Genomic DNA, 22,812 nt, shown 5'->3' on the forward strand with positions numbered 1-22,812 from the left:
CAGAGAAGGAGATTGACATTATTTCCCTAGAAAGTGATGAATTGGGGGCCAAGGGTCCTCCTATAATAGAGGAACTTAAAGAAAAAATTAGTCAGCTTAAAGAACAGATAAAACTAGAAGAGTTACATCAGTCTTTGATCACCAGGCTGTAGACATTGAGATCAGGGAGTCAAAGGGTGTCAGAATCAGAAAAAGGGATGGAAATGGCCCGCCCACTTCAACAGCCTAGGCAACATCTCCCTACAAAGAAAATGCCTGCAAGAAGAGAGGAGGGGGATTTCTCTCCTGTACATCCTTTCCCAGTTACCGAGACCATAGATGAGCAGGGGGAGCCTGTCCGAAATTATGTTGGGCTCAAATTTGCCCTCATAAAGGAATTAAAAAAGGCTGTTTCTCAATATGGGGCTACCTTTCCATATAGCCCAGCCCTTTTAGATTTTTTGGATGAATGGGCTTTTACCCTATCTCTTACCACTTTTGGATCCCTCGGTTAGCCTATTACTCTTGCTCTCACTGGGACCGGTGATATTCAATAAGCTCATGGCTCTCATCAAACAGATCGAGGCCATCCAGGCAAAGCCTATACAGGTCCATTATCATCGCCTTGAGATGTGTGAACAGGGTGGCTCCTACGAGTAGTTATGATAAGACCCCCTGCCCTTGTGTGCTGAACTGGACAGTCAGTGACGGGTAAGATCGGGCACAAGACATACCAACCTAAGACAGACATTGGTTTGCTCTTATTTTATGAAAGCATTCCATTGATCAATGACGGGTAAGGATGATTCTTGATGCCTGACGACCTAAGACAGACGCAGTTCCCGAAGGGATCTCTCTTGGCTTTACAAAATTAAAAAGGGGGCCCTGTCGGGAGCCATGAGGCCCAGCCGTTGTCTTGATCTTTATTGCCTGAGCTCTGTAACTTTCCACAGGAACTGTTTTTTCTGCGGTCATTGTTCTCAGAGGAACACCTGCGGCTTGCTTCCCTTTCCCTGGCCTATATAAGCTGTAGCCTTTTACTCAATAAGAGACTTGATAAGACTGCTGTCTTGTCTCCATTTCTCGTGTCTCTTGTCCCCCCAATTCCCACTCCCTCCTCCAGGGTCCACTTTGAAGTTCCCACGGGTCGGGACATGAACCTTCAGATGTTTTTCCTTGATAAATGTAGCAGATTGTTTTCAATCATTTAAAACCTTTTATGTATATTGACTTGATATTCAGGAATTTTCGGGCGAATCCATTAGTTTAGCTTGTTTAGGTGGTGCAAATACCCACACTAGTTGCAGTTGATGCTAACTCCCGATAGCGCCATTGTGGATTAGAGAACTGTGTTCCACAGGGTTTTTGGTGGCTGACTTTTCAGAAGTGAATCGAGTGACTCTGGGTTGACTCACACCTGCAACTTTTCAGTTAGCAGCTGAGCACTGAACCATTTAATCACCCAAGACCTGTGTAGGTGGTAGGACGACCAGGTTTCTTTTTTGAGGGCAGGGGGGAGGGGAATACCTTGGTCAGTCTTGGTTCATGTGGCTTGAGTAGGGCAGATGAACTACCACCTGCCTAATCTGTGCTGGCAGTATTAGGAAAGAGTTGCCCCCTATCTACAAGGAATGCTGAGAGGTTGATTTGTAAGATTAAATCTGTCATGGACAGATTGGAAACCTTGTGGGAGAGGAACTAGACAATGTCTCTGAACTCCTAGACAGAACTGCTCTGCCATCCTAAGTCAATCAATGAATTCCTTTTAAAAACAATCCAGGATGTAGAGAGAGAGCACGTCTGCACTTGTAATTTATCTAACACATCTTTGAAATTTTTCTTTAAAACTTTAAGGTGAAAATTAGGCTCTAATTCTATGAAAATTGATTTTGATGCTGCAATGAGAATTAATATTTTAGAATCTAGATTTTAAGTCTGATTTTAGTCTGAAACTTTCGCTAAAACTTCTAATAGAGTATTAAATTTTTTTAAATGTGCATACGGAGTAATTGTACATCTATGTGTTATGTGCTTCCACTCAGAAGTGTCAATTTTGCTCAAAGCACACGACTCTATAATTTCACCCAAACTGTATGTTCTCTTGATGAAAGATGTATGAAATTTATTTACTAAATTATGATTTCTAGTTATAAATTTCTCTCCCACCTACCTCATTACATATGGATGATTACGAAAAGGAATATTGTTTTTTAGGCACTTATATAAAAACACTTCACTTCTAACACAAAAGTCAATGTCCACTGGCTCCATGGGGAAAAAAGACTTGGGCATCTCTTCCTGTAAACGCTTCAGTCTATCAAACCCTGTGGAGCTGTCTAATCTGTCCTATAGCACAGCTATGTGTCTGAACCAACTCCTTAGGACACAGCAACACTATTCTTATTGCTACTCACCCAATTAGGATGTTGAACATTGTTTTTGTAAACTATGCTATGTCAATTAACCTTGGTATCCACTGGATCTGTGGTCTTGATGCATCAGAGCCAGTAACTCATTTCCTCAAGGTGTGTGGCTTTTATAATTTTGTCCCATGTGGATTCTATCACATCAATAAATATACTTTCACAAATAAACACACAAATATCCTCTGTCAAACCTTCATATGGATTCATGGGTATATTCCCATTCTCATAGCTTCTTTAACTATTAAATACAAAGATGTCACTTTGATAAGTAAAGCATGCCTGACCCAAGTCATGATATTTTAATCACCCTCATCTGCACACTGCACCTAGACAAATGAAAAAGAGAACGGCAAAGAATTGCCATATTAAAATTATGGTGTCCTTGAAGAATTTTGAATATACTATGCATTTCTAGAAGGACAAACACATCAGGAGGGACAGTCACTGGAGAAGGACATCACTGTTGGTAGAGTGGTGGGTCAACAAAAACCCTCCCTATGATGACTTGACCTAGAGGACACAATAATGGACTTGAATAGAAACTACCACAAGGATGGCACAGGAATGGGAAGCCTCATTCTTTTATACATATAGTCACCCTACATCAAACTGATTCTACTTGGCTCCTGACAGCAACAGCAGCTTAACATTTTCTTTGGCAATCCAAAGGAAAATAGAATGTTCTTTTAAAAGGATCTTTGTCCTTTGAAGATTTAACAGACATTTTTGTTTGACCAAAGGTCTTATGATTACAAGTCTGATTGTACTGCTGATTTATCTTTGAACTTTCCCCCATATAAATGAAAATTCTGACCTGAGAATTGTGAGTTACGATTTCCTCGTAGGTAATGAGATGGTGTGGTAAGTCACTCTGGCAATCGGAGAAGAGCAGAAGTTTTAAGAGTCAGATGTTTGATTTGTTTTTACCTTGATTTAATTTTCAATAATAAATGCACAAGAGATTGAAAATGAATGAAGGACAAGTGAGAAGATGGAAGCAGCAAGGTCTACTAAGTCAAAGAACTGCTCTGAGGACCACCTGGTAACTCCTCTGGTTCCCAAGACTGATAGCCACAAGGCAAAGGTCAGACATGTGTCTACTCTACATTTCTTTCAACCCTATTCTGACACAAACTGTCCCTTCCACGTCACTCTATTTGTGCTACTAGGTTAGACACAGAGCTCACAGACAATGTCCATGATTATGAGGTTTATTATGGAAGTTAACAGGTTACAATTCTTGTGGAAAATTCTCAGGATGCAGTTGTTCAGTGAGGACAATATCTTCTTTGTGGTGCCTGCAGGCAAGCCTCTCGTTGATCCACAGCCCCTTGGCCTGGCTTTCTGCTGTTTTGGCAATGTTACACAGTTATTTTAGAGCTGCCAGAGAACACTCAAAGGGCATGCCCTGCCTCTTTAAGCCTCAGCTGGGAGGCAATCAACTCCGCATCCCTGGATCAGAAAACCTAGCTCCCCCAGCCTCTTACCCAAAGTGCCTTACTCGCTCCTTGCGCTCCTTGTCTTAGGCTCTTGCTCCTGGTTCTGTTGCAGTTCCCCTGCTACTCCTCTGGTGTCAGAGCTGCCTGGTGGAGCAGTAAGATGCAATGGGCAGAGATCTCAATGTCCACCATGGGGTACATTTCACTTCTGGCTCTTTTTGTTGCCTAGTGATTTTCCCACTTCCTGCTTCTGTGATGGGTGATTTTACACCTAACAGGATGACAAACGCAATGAACTCTGTTGACAACCACTAACAGCTGATTGATATTATCCAATCAGTATGTTCTCCCCTCTTGTTACCCAGACCTATCAGGAAAATGAAGGTCATTTGGAGGGAGTAACAAAGCTTATGGCTAGAATAATCATATTTAATAATGCACTTCACTGCACAAGTGGTTGAGCTTTGTAACTGAAGTAATTTTGAGCTCCTTTGCGGGTTGTACCCACATAAAGCAGCTCAGATGAAGGCTTGGTAATCTACTGAGAAAGCAACAGTTTAAAACCCGCTGGAGTAAATACAGAACCAAACGACTGGCGATGATAGATCAATAATTTATCAGACAGTGAACTAATCTCTAAAATCCTTAGTGATGGACAGAATTTTATTGTGAGTGTGTTCCAAAGTTTGTTTATTTATTCTTCTACTGTTAGGCATTTAGGTTGCTTCCACCTTCTTGCTACTGTGAACAGAGGTGCTACACCATTGTGAACATGGGTGTGCATACGAGGGTACCCCCCCAAAAAACAAAATAAATGCTCTGCTGGGCAGAGCTTTTCTAGGACATGTTTTCCGCACTAGGCCAGCATCCAGAAACTTGCTCTGAGTTAGTGCACCCAGTGGCATCACCTGGGAAGGTTCTCTCTGGTCACAGTGAATTTTTTTTCATAAAAGCAGTCTCACTCAAACCTAATTTTTGTGATGGCTGATTTAAGAGACCAGTGTGTGGCTGTGAAATTTTGTTTCCTGCTCAGGAAAAATACTGCAAACTATTGTGATGTTGAACACAGCTTCCAAGGACAGCTCTATGAGATAAACTCAAGTGTATGTGTGGTTTTCTCATTTCAAAAAAGGTGAAAGGTCAATTGATGAAAAACCTCATTTTGTACATTTGTCAACTTCCTGAATGGATGGAAATATCAACCTGTAGTGCATTTGGAGTTCATTTTACTAGGTCAGATTGTCAATCAAGTTTTCTATTTAGAGATTCTGAGAGGATTGTGTGACAGTGTGAGGCAAAAAGGTCTGATTTGTGGCAGATGGGGAATTGGTTTTGCCACCAAGACAATGCACCTGATAATGTAGCCATCTCAGTGGGCCAATTTTTGGCAAAAACCAGCATGCCTCTCTTTTCCCATGCACTTTACTCACCTGAACTTGCTTCTTGTGATTTCTTAATTATTTGAATGCAAAGAGACATGAATGGACAGTCATTTGATGACATAGAAGCGGTGGAAAAAAAGTGAGGGAGGTGCTATCAGCCATCCAAACAGATGAGTTTGAAAAATGTATCCAAAATGGAATAGCATATCTGACAAATGTATTAAATGTAATGAAGAGTACTTTGAAGATGATGGGTAATTTTGTAAAAAATTAAATACATAGCTTTTAAAAATATGGTTTCTTTTCTGTACCCTCTTGTACATACGAATTCCTCCAAATGGAATATACAGAAATAAAGTTGACTACATCTGTGAGAAGAAGCAACAGAGAAGTTGAATGTCAGCAGCTAAATCCAGACCAAGGGCTGAATGTTGAAGAGACCACCAATAGATCATAAGTAAGTTCAGGTTGAAGCTAAAGGAAATTAAAACAAGTCCACTAGAGCTGAGATATGGCCATGAGTCCATCCCATCTCAATTTCAAGAACGTATTTCTGCATTGAACCCTACTGACAGAAGACCCAATAAGCTGTGGAATATCATCAGGAGCATCATTCATGAAGAAAGCAAAAAGTCATTCAAAAGTTAAAAAGATCAGCACGGACATCCGAAGAGACTCAGAAACTTACTCTTTCACATAGAGCAGCTAAGACAAATGGAAGAAATGATAAAATCAAAGAGCTGAACAGGACATCTAAGGTAATTTTGAGAACACAGTAAAATATGATAACAAAAGTGCAAAAGCCTAGAGTTAGGAAACCAAAAGGGAAGAACACACTCAGCATATCTTAAACTGAAAGAACTCAAGAAAAAATTCAAGCCTATAGTTGCAATATTGAAATATTCCATGAACAGAATATTGAAGGATATACAAAGCATCCAAAGAAGATGGAAATGATATACAGAATTACTGTGCCCAAAAGAACTAGTGGACATTCAACCATTTCAATAGGTCGCATATGAGCAAGAACCAATGGTATGGAAAGAAATTCAAGCTGCAATGAAATCAACCAAAAACAAGGGCCCAGGAATTAATGGGGCACTGATGGAAATGTTCAACAGGCTGATCAAGGAGCACTAGGAGCACTCACTTGTTTATGTCAGGTAATTTTGAAGACACTTACTTGATCAACTAACTGGAAGAGACCATATTTGTACCCGTTCCAAAGAAAGGTGACTCAAAAGAGTCCACAAAGTATAGAGCAATATCATTGATCTCACATGTAAGTAAAATTTTGCTGAAGGTCAACCCCCAAGGTTTACAGCAGTACATTTACAGGGCGCTCTCAGAGGTTCAGGCTATATTAAGAAAGGAATGTGGAACAAGAGATATCATTGCTGATGTCAGATGGTTCTTAACTGAAAACAGTATCAGCAAAATGCTTACTTGTTTTTTATTGATATACAAAGCGATTTGATTGTGTGGATCATAAGAAACTTTGGATAGGCTTAAGAAGAAGGAGAATTCCAGAACATTTCATTGTGCTCACGTGGAACCTGAACTTGGACCAGGAGGTAGTTGTGCAAACAGAAAAATGCATTTTTTAAAATCAGAAAAGTTTGTGTCAGGTTTGTATCCTCTCACCATACTTATTCAATCTGTATGCTGAGCAAATTATCTGAGAGCTGGATTTTATGAATACGAATGTGGCAACAGAACTGGAGGAAAGCTTCTAAATAATTTTATATGCAGACAACACAACCTTGCTTGCTGAAAGCGAGGAGGACTTGAAATGCTTGCTGATGAAGATGAAGGATTGCAACCTTCATTATGCTTTACAATTTAATGCGGAGAACACAGAAGTCCTCACCACTGGACCAACATGATAACTAGAGAAAAGATTGAAATGATAAGGGTTTCATCTTGCTAGGATCCACAATCAATGCTTATGGAGACAACGGTAAGGAGATCTTATGACGTATTGCATTGGGGAAATCTGTTGCCCAAGATCTCTTTAAAGTGCTGTAAAGTAAGAATGTTACTTTGAGGACTAAGGTGTGCCTGATCCAGATCATGGTATATTTAATTGCCTCTATGGGTGTGAAAATTGGACATTGAATCTGAAAGACCAAAAAGAATCTATGAATTTGAAGTAGATTGAAGGTACCATGCCAGCCAAAAGAACAGATAAATTTGCTGTGGGAGAATTACAGCCAGCATGCCCCCCCGAAACAAAGATGGTAAGACTTTGTCTCGTGTGCACCTTTGACATGTTGACAGGAGAGACCACGATCTGTAGGACACTGTGCTCGGTCAAGTACAGGGCAGCGGAGAAGAGGAAGGCCGTGAACAAGGAGAGTTGACACAGTGGGGACAACAATGGGCTCTCGCATTAGGACCCTTGTGGGGATGGTGCAGGCCTGGGAAATACTTCATTCGGTCGTAGCGAGGGGTGCTCTGAGTAGGAATATGCTGGATGGCACCTTACAACAATATCCATGAAGATGGATACTCTTCCATTTGTGTAGCTTTTTTTTTGGATTCTTGTATCCTACTATGTTGCCAAATCATTTGATTGCTCCCAGTGAACTTTTTATTTAATCTTTGGAATTTTCCATTTACAAATCTTATCTATAAAGTCTGTTTCATATGCTGGAATTATTGTTAGGTGCTAATGAGTTGGTTCCAACCGATTGCGACCCTCTGCACAATAGAATGAAATCCTTCCTGGTCCTGCACCATCCTCACAATTGTTCTTATGGCTGAGCCTATTGCCACAGCCACTCTGTCAATCCATCTTGAAGGTCTTCCTCTCTTCAGCTGCCCCTCTACCAAACATGATGTCCTTCTCCAGGGACTGGTTTCTCCTGACAATATGGTCAAAGTATGGAAGATGCCATCTTGCCTTCCTTGTCTCTAAGTAGCACTCTGGTTGTACGTCTTCCAACATGGATTTGTTTGTTCTTTTTTCAATCAATGGTATTTTTAATATTCTTCTCCAGTGCCACAATTAAAATTAATCGATTTTCTTCAGTTTCCTTGGTCTATGTCCAACTTTCACATACATGTGAGACAATGAAAATTACCATGCCTAGGTTCATACACAATTTAGTCCTTAAAGTGACATGTTTGCTTTTCAATCCTATAAAAAGTTTTTTGCAGCAGACTCACTAATGCAACATGTCTTATGATCTGTTGGCTGCTGGTTCTATAAGCATTGGTTGTTGATTCAAGTAAAACCAGATCCTTGACAACTTCATCATTTTCTCCATTTAACATAATGGTACCCATTGGTCCAGTAGTGAGGAGTTCAGTTTTCCTTAAGTTGAACTGCAATCTACACTGAAGGCTACAATCTTCGGTCTTCATCAGCAAGTGCTACAAATCCTCCTCACTTTCAGCAAGCAAGTTTGTGGAGAATTGTTAACAGCTATCCTCTGAAGGCTTGGAACAATTCACTGTGGAAACAAACCATTCCTGTACTTCTCTTCGCTGGAAATTTCTTCTTTTGTTTTGAGGTTTTCTGGTTGCCTAAATTTTCTCTGCATTAATTTGGGTGGATGGTGTGTTACTAAACATTTATCCATTTCATATGGGTTTTCAAACTTGTTGGCATATTGTATTTCATAGTAGTGTATATTCCTCTTTATTTCAGTTGGTTCTGTTGTGATGTCACCATTTCACATCTAATTGTAGATGTTTGCATCTTGTCTTCCTCCCCCCCTCCCTTTTTGTTAAGTTTGAGAGTGGTTTATCAACTTTGTGAATCTTCCAAAGACCCATCTTTTGTCTTGTTTTTTTTTCTCATTATTTTCCAGTTCATTTATTTCTACTCTAATCTTTATGATTTCTATATTTTATTTGTTGAGGGTTTATTTTGTTGTTCTTGTTCTGGTTGATTAAGATACTCTGTTAAAGCATTGGTTTTGTTTTTCTTTTTTCACATGTGCATTGATTACTATAAATCTCCCCCCAATAACTGCTTTTTCTATGTACCCAAAGTTTTGTTAAGTTGTGTTCTCATTTGTTTCAAGGTATTTCTGTATTTCATTCCTTATTGAGTCTGTAACCCAGTCATTTTAAAGTAGCATGCTTCCATGTTCTGCCCTTGTTCTCTTTATTGTTGATTTCTAGCTTTATAGTATTGTCGTCTGAGTAAATGAGTTGTAGAATATCAAAGTTAAAAAAATTTTAAATCATTTTATTGGAGGCTCATACAGCTTTTATCACAATCCATCCATCCATCCATCCATTGTGTCAAGCACATTTGTACATTTGTTGCCATCATCATTCTCAAAACATTTTTTTTTAACTTGAGCCCTTGGTATCAGCTTCTCATTCCCCTCCTCCCCACTAGCTCTTCCCCAAAAATCCTTGATAATTTATAAATTGTTATTATTTTGTCATGTCTTACACTGTCAATATTTTAAATTTTAGTAAGATTTATTTTGTGGCCTACCATGGCATGCTGTCTACTTTGGAGAATGTTCTATTGGTGCTGGAGAAAAAGGTATATTTTTCTGTTATTTGGTGGAGAAATTTGTATATGTCTAGGAGCTCAACTTGGTTGATTGTGTTGTTTAGTTCTTCTGTGTCTTTATTTTCTTTCATGATGATTTGTATTTCCTTGGGAGTGGTGTGTTAGTTCAACAATAGTAATAGGAGACTGCTTTTTCTCTTCAGCTCTTTTTTAGTTTTATTAGTATATATTGAGGGTCTTTCATTGGGAGAATATGTGTTTAATATGTGTATCTCTCTTTATTCTACTGTTTGTCTCTTGATGTTTTTGCCCTCAGGTCTATTTGGCCAGAGATTTATATTGCCACCCCTGTTTTTTGGCTATGAATAGTGTGTTAGTCTGGGTAGACTAGAGAAACAAATCCACAGAACTCATTTGTATCTAAGAAAGAGTTTTATATAAAAGGTAAGGGTACATTAAGAAAGTATCCCAATCTAGTCCACTCCAAGCCCATAAGCCTAACATTAGCCCATACGTCCGACACCTATGTACAAAGTCCTCCTCAAATTTGAAAAACACACACAATATGTAATAACGTCAAATGCTGAATCAGTGAGTGTGTAAGCATCTCAGTGCTGGCGGCGGTCACCACACGGCTGCTCCAGCATGCAGGGCTGCATCAGGGTAGGTCCATGTGGCTTCTCCTCAGAGTTGTCTCACAGGAAGTGATCCTTACAAGCTGAAGCAGGGAAACACATAAGGCAGATGCACCCTGGTCTGACTATCAGAGAGCAAGAGACCAGAGAACAAGAAAGGTAAGGCTCCCGGAGTCATTTATCTCTCTGTCCTTCAATTAATCCCACATGTGTTTATCAGCCGGGTTGGCACAATAAACCTTAACTATCACAAATAATTTGGTAAAATTCTCTCCAACCTTTGATTTTATATATGTCACCCTATTTATTGTCTGTGAGAAATTCAAGCTTGTTCTTATTGGTTTATCTTCTGGAGTTCTATTTTATTGCATGGTGTCTAGTTTTTCCATCCTTTCCTCTGTTTTATAGATATTTAAACATCATTCTCTTGAATTATAAATCCTGTGTGCCTCTGTTATTGAAATATTTGTGTCTGTTTTTCTTTATTTTTTGGTGTGTGTGTAATATAATTCACTGCTCTTGCCATGGCATCAGGGTATGCCAATTGATCTTGGATGGGTGCTGGGTCCTGTGGGGACAGTGAACTTGTTCACTGCTGGAATGCATAGCACCTTTTTGCTTGAATGCAGGGATTGTGGAAGGCTTCATTGTTGAGGTACTGGGATGCCCAAAGCCTTTCTTTCTGGGATGCAGGTACACCTGGGATCTTCTTTGCCTGTTCTTGGGATCAACAAGGGCCTTTCTTGAAAGGCAAGTCACAAGAGCAAGTTCCAAGCAGTTTCCTTCTTGGATGGGAGTTGGCTGGAGCCTTCCTTGCTGTGTTGTAGGAACGCATGTGGCTTTCCTTATGGTAGCGCAAGGATGGCTGACATCGGCATTGCCAAGGGGAAGCTGGATTCTAGTAGCTGGGGAACAGGGGCACCCAGCATCTTCCTTAAAAGGGGGATGAGGAAATCCAGTACCTTGTTTGTTGAGAAGTAGGGAATGCCTGAGGCTTTTTTGTAAGGCGGCAAGGATTGCTGGGGATGGGAACTGCTGGAGCCTACCTTACCTGAAGGCAGAGGCAGTCTAAGTCTATATTACTGGTGCATGGGGATGACTGAGGTCTTCCTCGTTGTGTCGCAGGGACAGCTGGAGCCTTCTTCGCTGGGATTCAGGGACGCTTGGGGTCTTCCTGTGTTGCTTGAATGGTCACTAGTTTAATTTGTTATATATAATCTCCCACCTGGTCACAATAAACAAAAAGGGAAAGACAAAATCTCTGTTGAACACAGTTCTAGTCTGACACCCATAAAATTGCGACGAGTTGAAATTGACACCAGGGTAGCTGGTACTAGTATGACTTTAGAAAAATGTTCTTTATTGTAAGGTTAAATACAAGTTTCTATATGAAAAGATGGAAGGGATGGGGGTGGGGAGTGGTCTGTTGATATTGGCTCTCTCAGGAATTACCTTTAAGAGGCACCTGTGCACAGGGGCTGCTCTCTGGATATAAGTTTCTTGGTGGGAAACCTTCTGAGGCAGCAAATAGCCAAGTGGAGTCATTTCCTTTGCCATGAAGGCTGATGTGAATCAAAGTTTGTTAAAGCTACTTAAGCTAACTGTGGTTACAGCAGTTTCTTTTATTTGGACTTTTGAGTTATATGAACACCCTTTATGTAATACACTAGCCTATGCTACACTACCAAGCTTCGTATCAGATAAGAACTGTACATTGGATGGCTTTAGATATAGGGGATAATCCATTCCATGGCATCAACAACACCTGGAGACAGCCAGTGTATTAAATATTTTTCTTAAAATTTCAGCAACTCAGGACCTGCTGTGCACACAAAGACAAAGAATATCATTGACTCATATTTGGGGAGGCAGGAGAGATTTTCCATATTTACCCCATCTTCGAGCTGAAGGAGGAGCCCTGGAAGCGCAGTGGTTAAGCACTTGGCTGCTCACCCTAAGTTCCGTTTCTCAAACCACCAGCGGCGCCATAGGAGAAAGGTGAGACAGTCTCCTTCCGGGAAGATTTGCAGTCGAAGAGCAGTGTGGGGCAGTTTTGCTTGTCCTATAGGGTCGCTCAGAGGATGAACTGACTTGACAGCAATAGAGTGGTTTTTTTGGTTTAGAGTTAAGAAATGGTAGCAACATAGCAAAATTGCAAAGCTTAATTTCTCTCCTAAATTGGCAACACTAATTATTGTTTAGAGAGCTGTGGGATGCAGCACTAAATATTTACTCCATGTGGTACAATTAAGGTGATATTGCCAATTTGTTTATTTTAATGTCTGTTTTATTTATGATGAAGCATATTTAACTTACCATTTGGAAATGGAAATGCCATGTGCCCAATGCATAACACATTTTAAGTACTTGGCTCCAGTTGATAACTCCCTAATGAGATTGGAATGTACTTATCTGCAGGTATTGTATAAAGTCTGAGCATAGCCATCAGGGTACTGGCATTCGTCTTGGAAAACAGATTTGTGGAGCATTTTAGGCCATGCTGAATGCTGAGTCATTTCTGACTTCTCCCGAACTGATTATAGGAGGGCTCCGTAGCCCCTATTTCCAAATGGACTGGGCTGAATCTACACCACGGTATTATTTTTAGTATTGCATTAATGAAAATATGCCATGAGACTAGTACATGTCCTTTTATGAAAGATTTCCTAGTGTGGCTATGCAAATTCACACTCCAAGTATTTCCTGTCTGAATACATACATATTGATTTCGGGATGAGCCATAGCAAAGATTATTGGAGGGCGATGGAGATGCTTTGGGCATCTAAGACCAGGGAAGGCTTTCAACAGCATCTCAAGGAGTCTCTTTTAAGAAGACAAGACAAGGTGTGCTAACCAAGTCACAATTCTTGTAAAGTTTTCTCACAACTTGCACATATCTTAACTAAAAAAAGGGTAAAAGCATTGTGTGTTGTGCATGCATGTGCATGTGAGTGAATGGGGGGGTGGGGTGGGCATTCATTTTGTAAGTATAACCTGAGATTTTGGAAGGGTAGTTTTTTTATGTATTAGAAATGTGCTCTAAGGCACATCAAATATTCAAGAGATAGTAGCTCATAATAAAGCATAAACGTTTATGAGTTTCCACCTATCATGTTGGGTCTTGCTTGGGCTCTTCTGGAAGCTCTGCTAACACCATGGACTACTGAAAGAGCAAACGAATCAGCCTCCGAGGGAGTGCAGACAGAATCTCCTCTGAAGCTAGGACGGCGAGACTTTATTTCATGCATTTTGGCCAAGTTATCAGGAGAGACCAGCCCAGTGCAAAGGACCCCATGTTTGGGAAAGTGCAAAGGCATTTCAAAAGAGAAAGGATTTCAATTGATGGATCAACACAGTGGCTACAACAATGGCTTCAAACATAACGGAATTGGTATGGTGGGAAACACTTGCTAGAATGTTGCTTTGTTGTACATAGGGGCATATGGGTGCCAACACATTGGCACCAAACAGCTCTATTTACTGCTCACAACGATAAATTCTGCAGTTTCCAGAGCGGGATCTAGTTTGAGTCATCCATCTGACATCTGATTTTGTCTTATATTGTTCTTATCATACACTGATAGATAATAGATTTGAAAATCTTAGGATTGAAAAGAAAACTAGAGATCTAAATAAAATAGAATTGATCACTTTTAGTGCACAAGGAGAACATATTGGAAGGAGCCCAAAGCTTAAAATTAGATATGTTATGGAAAGAATGCAGCTCCAGAAAGGTGACAATCAGTCCAAGCAACCATAAAAATCAAGCTAAACCAAATCAAACCAGTTTCTTCCTACTCTTGGTGACCTTCATATGTGCAGAATTGAAGTGTGCTTCTTTGGTTTTTCAAGGTTCTGAACTTTTACAAACATATTGCCAGCACCTTCTTCTGAAATGCCGATGAGCGGGTTTGAACTGACCTTCAGCTAGTAGTCAAGTGCTTAACCAATTTATCACCCAGAGATTCCAAAATCCAGATAACGTGGTAGTACATACCATACAGAGATCCAGCTGGCTTAAGAATGTTGTAATGTGAAGGGACCTGAAAGCAGGTTATAGGTAGCAATTCAGTTGGCATTTGGTGCCATTGAGACATGTCATCCAGCAGATTTATGAGCGTAATTGACACCTTCAAAGTAGGACTGAAATTGCTGGTCAAGAGTAAGGTCCAATAAAATCCCTCGTTGAGTTTATTCTGTCTCGTAGTGACCATTTAGGATATAGTAGAATTGCTCTATAGACATTCTCAGGCCGTAAATCTTCACTGAAGCAATCTGCCACATCTTACTTCATAGGAGCTGGATGATGGGAACCACCAACCTTCCGATTAGTAGCTGGGCACTTAACCTGCGTGCTAGTGCTCTGGACTCCTAAGGCAATGTAGGGGTTGATGTTAGGTGCCATTGAGTCAATTTCCCTCACAGTCACTGTGTTAGGCTGGATTCTTTAGAAAAACAACAGCAGTGTTGTTTGAATATCTGAATACAGAAAGAGATTGACATTATGTAAGCTGACAGGTTCTCCTGACTCGTAGTTGTAGGAGTTGATGAACAGGAAGCAGGAAGAAGCAGCAGGTATGTCACAGGCTATGGATGCCTAGCTGTCTGAATTTGAGAACGGCTGAATAACCCAAGGTCAGTAGTCCACACACCATCAATTTATACTAAGAGTAGGCCTAACCCCAAATGAAACCTCCTTCAATTAGTTGTATCCAGGCTGTGATAAGATTAAGGAGGTCTAGCCTCCCCACAACTAATTGGCTGCTAAGCAGAAGATCCTGTCATGGAGTTGACCACACTATGTTAGATTATATTGTGGGATTTGCCTTCCCCAATGGACACAAAACCCAACAATCTTAGTGATCCTACATCCAAAATTATTACACTTGAGGCCAACAATGCAGCCACTGTGCTAATCTGTCTTGTGCCGGGTTTTCCTCTTTTTCACAGACTCTTTACTTTACCAAGGATGATGTTTCCTTCCAGGGATTAATTTTTACTGATAATGTCTGAAATACGTGAGCCAAAGTTTTGCTATCCTCACTTGTAAGGAGCATTCTGGTTGTAATTCTTTCAAATCAGACTTGATGGTTCTTCTGTCAGTGTATAGTACTTTCAGTATTTTCCACAACATGCGAATTTGTGCACCTTCAATTCCTGTAGCCTTATTTTTTGCTAATGCTTTCACCACAGCTTGGATATCTTCATTTAATACCGTTGGTTCTTGATCATGTTTTGCCTCTTGAATCAATTCTTCTCTAGTCTTCCATATTCCTTGGCTAACTTTCACACGCCTATGAGGAGATGGAAAATACCAAGGTTTGGGGCATGTGTACGTTGGTCCTCAAAGTGACATCTTTACTCTTGGTAGCCGGTTTTCACTGTGCAACATGCATTTCATTTCTTGACTGAGAAAAGATTGGAGTTGCCAAAGATTTTATTTTATCTGGAGTCACAATAAAAGCTCATGAAAGCAACCCATTTTGTCATGATCTTGTTTGTAATTCCATTTGTGAGGGTGATGGCTTTCTTTTATACTGCGTTACAGTCCATATTGAAGGCGGCAGTCTTTGATCTTCATCAGCAAATGCTTCAAGTCCTCCTTGCTATCAGGACGCAAGATTGTGTCATCTGCTTATTGTAGATGGTTAATAAGCCTTTTCCCAATTACGATTCGATGTCCTTCACAAATTCAAGCTTCTCTAATTTTTAGCTCGGTATGCATGTTGAGTAAGTGTGGTAAAAGGCTACAGCCCTGACTTACACCTTTCCTGATTTTAAACCAGGAAAGTCCTGCTCTATTCAAACAACTGCCTCTTGGTCCATGTACAGTGTCCTCATAAGCATAATTCAATGCTCTGGAATTCTCTGTCTCAACAAAGTTATCCATAGTTTGTTATGATCCAGTAGTTGAATTATTTTGGATTTTCAATAAAGCATAAGCAAGCATTTTTCTGATATTCTCTGCTTCCAGACAAGACCTATCTGCTGTCAGCAAAGATATCCCTCATTCCAAATCCTCTTCTGAAACTGGATTGAATTTGTGGCAGCTCCCTGTCTATATACTGGTACAATCAGGCTTGAATTATCTTCAACATATTTTTACTTGCGTTTGATAGCAATGAGATTGTTCTAGACTTTTACCCTGTTTTGGGTGAGATGTTTGAGATAGGCACAGACAAGGCTCTCTTCCAGTCAATCCACCAGTAGCTGTCTTCCCAGTTTCTTTGCATAGACTAATGCGTGTTTCCAGTGCTTCATTAGCTTGTTGAAACATTTCAGTTGCTATTCCATCAATTCCTGAGCTTTGATTTTTGTTAATGTTTTCAGTGCAGCTTACACTTCTTTCAATACCATGGGTTCTTGATCATTGATTGCCTCCTGAAATGGTTTCATATGGAACAATTAATTTTGGTGCAGTGACTGTGTAGTCCATCTTTTTGGATGCCTGCTGTATCTTAACTGGACCAATCAATAACATCATGGTAAATGGAGAAAAGCTTGCAGTTATCGAGGCTGTTGTCTTGCTTGGAACCACAGCGAATACTCACGATGCTTTAGGTAAGTCTGTTGCACAAGAGCTCTAAGCACTGAAGAGCAAGGGTTTTACCTTGAGGACGAAGGTCTGCCTGACCCCGTCCAGCCATGATATTTCCCATTGCGTCCTACGTGTCTGAGGAAGGGAGACTGAAGAAGGATGGGTGCATTTGAATTATGGTACTTGAGAAGAATATTGAAAGTCCTATGGGCTGCTAACAGGACAAATCAATCTGAGAAGAAGTAAGGACAAAGGCAAAACAAACAAAAAAAACTCCTTAGAGGAAAAGATGACAGTACTTCCTCTTCCATACTTTGGACACACAGTTTGGAGAGACTAGTCCCACGAGAAGGGCGTCATTTTCGGTAAAGTGGCAGGGCCGTGAAAAGGAGGAAGGCCCTCAAGGGGAAGATGGATTGACACCAGGGCTGAAACCCAGGGCTCCGGCATAGGAACAGTTGTGAGGATGGCGCAGGACTGGTCAGTGTTTGCTCTGTTGTGCACAGGGTCACTATGGGTTGGAGCTGACTCCATGGCTCCTCACAGCAACTGTACCCTTCAGTACTTTACCCATGGAACCCTTCAATATTTCCACCTGAAACTCATTTTTTTGTTGTTGTTAATTCTTTCAGTTTGAGATATGTTGAACATGTTCCTCCCTTCTGGCTTTCTCATGTCAGGTCTCTGCCCATTTCATTGTATATTTTATTATGTCTTCTCAAGCTGCATTTGACATTTTTGGTTCAGCTTTTCATTATTGTTTACATTTATTTAGCAACTTTACCTTCAGGAGCAAGTTTCAGCCTCTTCTGATATGCACTTTGGTTTTTTCTTTGCTTTTTTTGTGTATGATGTTCATGACCTCACTCTACAACTTGTCTGGTTGTCTGTCATTAATATGTAATGTGTCAAATTGTTCCTGAGATGTATTCAAAATTCAGGTGGGAAACACTCAGATCATATTTTGGTTTTATAAACTTATTTTAATTTTATTTAAAGTCAGTTTTAACTTCTTTTTAAGTGCCATTCAATCAGTTCCAACGCATAGCCACTGTTTTCACAACAGAACAAAATAGCGCCTGGTCCTATGCCATTCTCATATTTTTTCCCCTATATTTAAGCCCATTGTTGCAGCCACACTGTCCATCTGTCTCCTTGAAGGCCTCCCTCTCTTTCACTACTTCTCCACTCTATGAAGCATGATGTCCTTCTCCAGGGAATGTTGTCTCCTGACAATATGTTCAAAGTGTGTAAGATGAAGTCTTGCCATCTTTGCCTCCAAGGAGCACTCTGGCTGTACTTCATCCATGTATAAACTCTACATGAGGACAATAAAATGTTCAGGAATTCTAATTCTTCTCAAGGCTATTTATAATTTTTATTGTGGTCCACACAGCTGAATGCTTTTTTAATGAATAGTCAGTAACCCACAAGGAAACATCTTTCTGGTATTCTCTGTTTCAGGCCAGCATGCTATCAATGTTCTGCTGCAACCATAACTATATGATCTTCAGCAAAATTTTACTTAAATGTGATATCAATGACATAGTTCTTTAATTTCTACATTCTATTGGGTAAGCTTTCTTTGAAATGGGTACAAGTATGATTCCCTTTCAGTCAGTTACCCAAATCTTAAGGGTTTGTTATGAGTTGAGTTTATGACAACTCATGATAGTCAAAATGAGTTTCCAGGAAATAATGGGATAAAAATTTTCACTAAGACTCCTAGTGTGGCTTGAACTTTTCCTTCAGCACCCCTGATTCTTGTTCATATGCTACCTCCTGAGATAGTTGGATACTGGTTATTTTTGGTACAGTGACTCTGTGTATTTTTTCCATCTTTTTATACTTCCTGCATCATTCAATATTATGCACACAGAATCTTTCAGTATTGCAACTTGATGTTTGAGTTTGTCTTTATTTTTTAGTTCTTTCAGGTTAAGATATTCTAAGCATATTTTTCTTTTTGGATTTCTGACTCTAGATCTTTGCCCATTTCATTATAATATTTGAAATTGTCTTCTTGAGCTGTCCTTTGAGATTTTCTGTTCAGCTCTTTGAGTTTTGGCGATCAGGGTCAGAGTAAGAAGTACTGCCTCCACAGTTGTATTGCAGTTGACCTTTACATTTAGTGTAAGAACAGTGGGATTTGATTTCCTATACACTCATATTTCTCTTGCTCCTTCTTTGCGAAAGAAGGGCGTGATTTTGTACTTCAACATGTATCTCATTTTCAGGTATTAGACTATGAAGACTGGTTCTAAGCAAGGCACCTCTAACCTATATTAATCTTCTCCCAAATACATTGGTTCATTTGAACACTAGGGCTTTTAATGGCTCCTCTACATTTAAAATTTTAAATTTAAATTTTATTTTCACAGATAGTCAAGTCTGTGTTTTTGTTTCCTTTTTCTTTCCTATTAAAGTAGGGGTCAAGATACAGTTCTCAGATTACATGCATCATAAATTATATGTAAACCAAAACCATCACCGTCAAGTCAATTCTGACTCATAGTGACCATAAGTAGAGTTTCTAAGGCTGAACATCTATAGGGGAGCAGAGAGTCTCACTTCTCTGTTAAGCTTGAACTACTGACTGTACAGCTAACAGTCAATGTGTTCCCCACCACACCACCAGGACTCTAATTGCATGTGGTGCTTTGAAAATATTTAGATGTCCGGGGCGGTTTCTCTACACTTGATCAGTGAATATCACCAAGGCTGGCCTGCTACACGGACACTTGAAAATAAGCATTATGATTTATATGCACTTGAAAGTTTATTACCACCATTTTAGTGAATTAATAAATGATTACTGTTTTAGAGGTTTTTCTCCATCTAATATGACTTGTAAAAACTGAATCTCCAACATAATTTCATAATGTAATTTATTCTCCCTTATCTCTATATTGCTCTTACTATATGTACTGATAACTAAGGCTGTATATGTGATTATTTTCTTTTTATTTATTTTCCAAATCTATAAAAATTCACAGTGGATTTTGATTCACTTTGTAGGGATAGCACTTCAAATAACACACAAGCCTTTTATCCTCCTGACTGTCTGCAATTCAGAAAGCTTTCCCATCTTCTTGATTTGTCTCAATCCCTGATGAAATGACTGATGACTCCAAATATAAATATTGGCAGCTGTTACAGCTCTATCCCATCTTCCAGTCTCTTGAGCAGTCCTTAAAGAACTTGGAAGATTTACTCAATGCATATAGAAGGTCTTAATTCTCCTGAGCTACAGCTCCAGTGGCAAGCTTACTGGAACTGTGAAAACGGAGATTTCTTTATGGAAAGTAGATGGGGAATTTGTAATTGCCTTTCATCTGCCTCTGCCCACTATTCCAAATGTGACAGGAAGGAATGGGCAATTCCAAAGCAAAGACAGTGGCAGCTCATGCTTCAGACGCCTTGATTTTGTCACTCTGCTTCCTGTGAGCTGGTTCTCTTCATTATCTTTAGAGGTTGACATCAAAATGGCACTAATTAAAAGTAGAAAACTTAGTATCTTTAGAATGTTAGTGTTTCTTTAGAGATGAGTGAAGTAGATGTCCTAGATTTATTTTTAAATGCTTTACTCTTAATTCTTTGGCCAAATTGATCTGCATATTGGGTACTGGTAAATACAACTGACAGATACTGTTCTGTAAGGATATATCTTAATTTTCTTTCTGGATCTGAAAATCAAAGCAGATTGTTTCTTTTTCAGAATTCACTGTTACCACGATTATGTTGTTGTGGCTAGATGCCATAGAGTTGAACCCGACATGACAGGGTAAAACTACCCCACAGAGCTTTTTACGTGGTAATTGTTTTGTTTTTTAAATTAAATCATTTTATTGGGGGATTATGTAACTCTTATCACAATCCACAAAACAACCATTGTGTCAAGCACTTTTGTACATTTGTTTCCCTCATCATTCTCAAAACATTTGTTTTCTACTTGAGCCCTTGGTATCAGCTCCTCATTTTTTTTACCCTTCCCCACTGCTCCCCCTCCCCAATGAACCCTTGATAATTTATAAATTATTATTTTGTCATATCTTACACCGTCCAATGTCTCCCTTCACCCACTTCTCTGCTGTCTGTCTCCAAGGGAGGAGGTTATATGTAGATCCTTGTAATCTGTTTCCCCTTTCTTTTTCACCTTCCCTCCACACTTCCAGCATTGCCACTCTCACCTCTGGTCCTGAGGGGTTCATCTGTCCTGGATTCCATGTGTTCCCAGTTCCCACCTGTACCAGTGTACATCCTGCCATCCAGTCACATTTATAAGGTAGAATTGGGATCATGATAGTGGGGGAAGGAAGCATTCAAGAACTAGAGGAAAGTTGTATGTTTCATCGTTGCTACACTATACCCTGACTGGCTTGTCTCCTCCCCATGGCCCTTCTGCAAGGGGATGTCCAATTTCCCACAGATGGGTCCTGGGTCCCCACTCCGCACTCCCCTTCATTCACAATGCTATGATTTTTTTGTTCTTTGATGCCTGATTCCTGATCCCTTTGACTCCTCTTGGTCTCACAGGCTGGTGTGTTTCTTCCATGTGAGCTTTGTTGTTTCTCAGCTAGATGTCTGCCTGTTTATTTTCAAGCCTTTAAGACTCCAAATGCTATATCTTTTGTTAGCTGGGCACCATCAGCTTTCTTCTCCAGATTTGCTTGTACATCTGTTGTCTTCAGTGATTGTGCCAGGAAGGTGAGCATCTCAGACTGCTGAATTGTTAGAACAAAGTGTTCTTGTATTGAGGACTTGAGTAGGGACCCACTGTCCATCTATTTCCTTAATACTAAACCTATGTACATAGAGCTATTTCCCCTCATCGTATATAAATATATTTACATCTGTATATGCCTATATTTAGATCTCTATAAATGCCCTTTGCCTCCTAGTTCTTTCCTCTATTTCTTTGTACTTTCTTTTTGTCCCACTATCATGTTCAGCCTTCATTTGGGTTTCAGGAATTCCTCTTGGTTACATTCTCATTGATCCAGCCCTGCCAGACCTCCTACACCCTCCTTGCCATGAATGTTGGATTACTTGTTGTTCCCTTGTCTCTGGGTTTGTTAACACCCACTTCCTCCCCCCCCCCCACCTCCCCTTCTCCCATGCCCCCTGGAGCTGTAATCCCGTTGTTCTCTATTCCAGCTTGTTTATCTTGTCTATTTCTTCCAGGTAGACATGCAGTGACAACAATACGCACCATCACAAGACCTAGTACAACAAAGCAACAATAGAAAATAAAACAATATACCCTGGGCTATGGGCAAAGAGACACCCGATTGGTGGTGGTGCTCTTATATCAGTCAGGGGCAGAGCAGCCCTTTGTTCATCCTAGCTTGATGCCTAGATCGTGGCCAGAGCTGTTTCATTCCTAGGACACATTAAAAAAGAGAAAGAAAATAAAACAATAGCTACAACAACAACAGCACAAAAGCAGCAACAACAATGACAAAAACCCCCTATAAATAATTCAAGGTCTATTTGTTGTCCTTAATGAGTGTTTTCCAGTCTAGTCTGATAGGGTGCCAGACCCTGGTTCTATATCTATCCCTGGCATTCCCTAGAGACTTCAATACTCGCCCCCCCCCCCCCCCCCCCCCCGCTGCATGCCCTCAGTGGCTGACTTTGGCATAGTGGGCTCAGGATGGGCACAATTCCTGCAGTGTGTCTCTAGTGTTGTCCCCCATGGTGTTATGGGTTAGTGAGGAACACTATTGGCTTTTTTCTTGTTGTAAGTACTATAGATTTTAATAATAAGGCCTTTGTCTGATATGTCATTGCTAAAGATGTTTTCCCATTCTGTGTCTCTCTTATAACTCTCTTGACAAATTCTTTCAATGTGCACAAGTGTTTTATCTTTAGTATATCCCACTGGTCATTTGTGCCTCCTCTGTGTGTGTGTCCTTCCTGATTTGTATTCT

General features: G+C 40.1%; 1 pseudogene; it reads left to right on the forward strand.

Annotated features, from left to right (window-relative positions):
- The first annotated feature begins 22,139 nt into the window (after positions 1–22,139).
- Positions 22,140–22,275, forward strand: LOC142437848 (small nucleolar RNA SNORA48; annotated as a pseudogene).
- The last annotated feature ends 537 nt before the right edge of the window (positions 22,276–22,812 follow it).

Source organism: Tenrec ecaudatus, chromosome 1 (genome assembly GCF_050624435.1).
Source record: "Tenrec ecaudatus isolate mTenEca1 chromosome 1, mTenEca1.hap1, whole genome shotgun sequence".
Taxonomy (NCBI): Eukaryota; Metazoa; Chordata; class Mammalia; order Afrosoricida; family Tenrecidae; genus Tenrec; species Tenrec ecaudatus.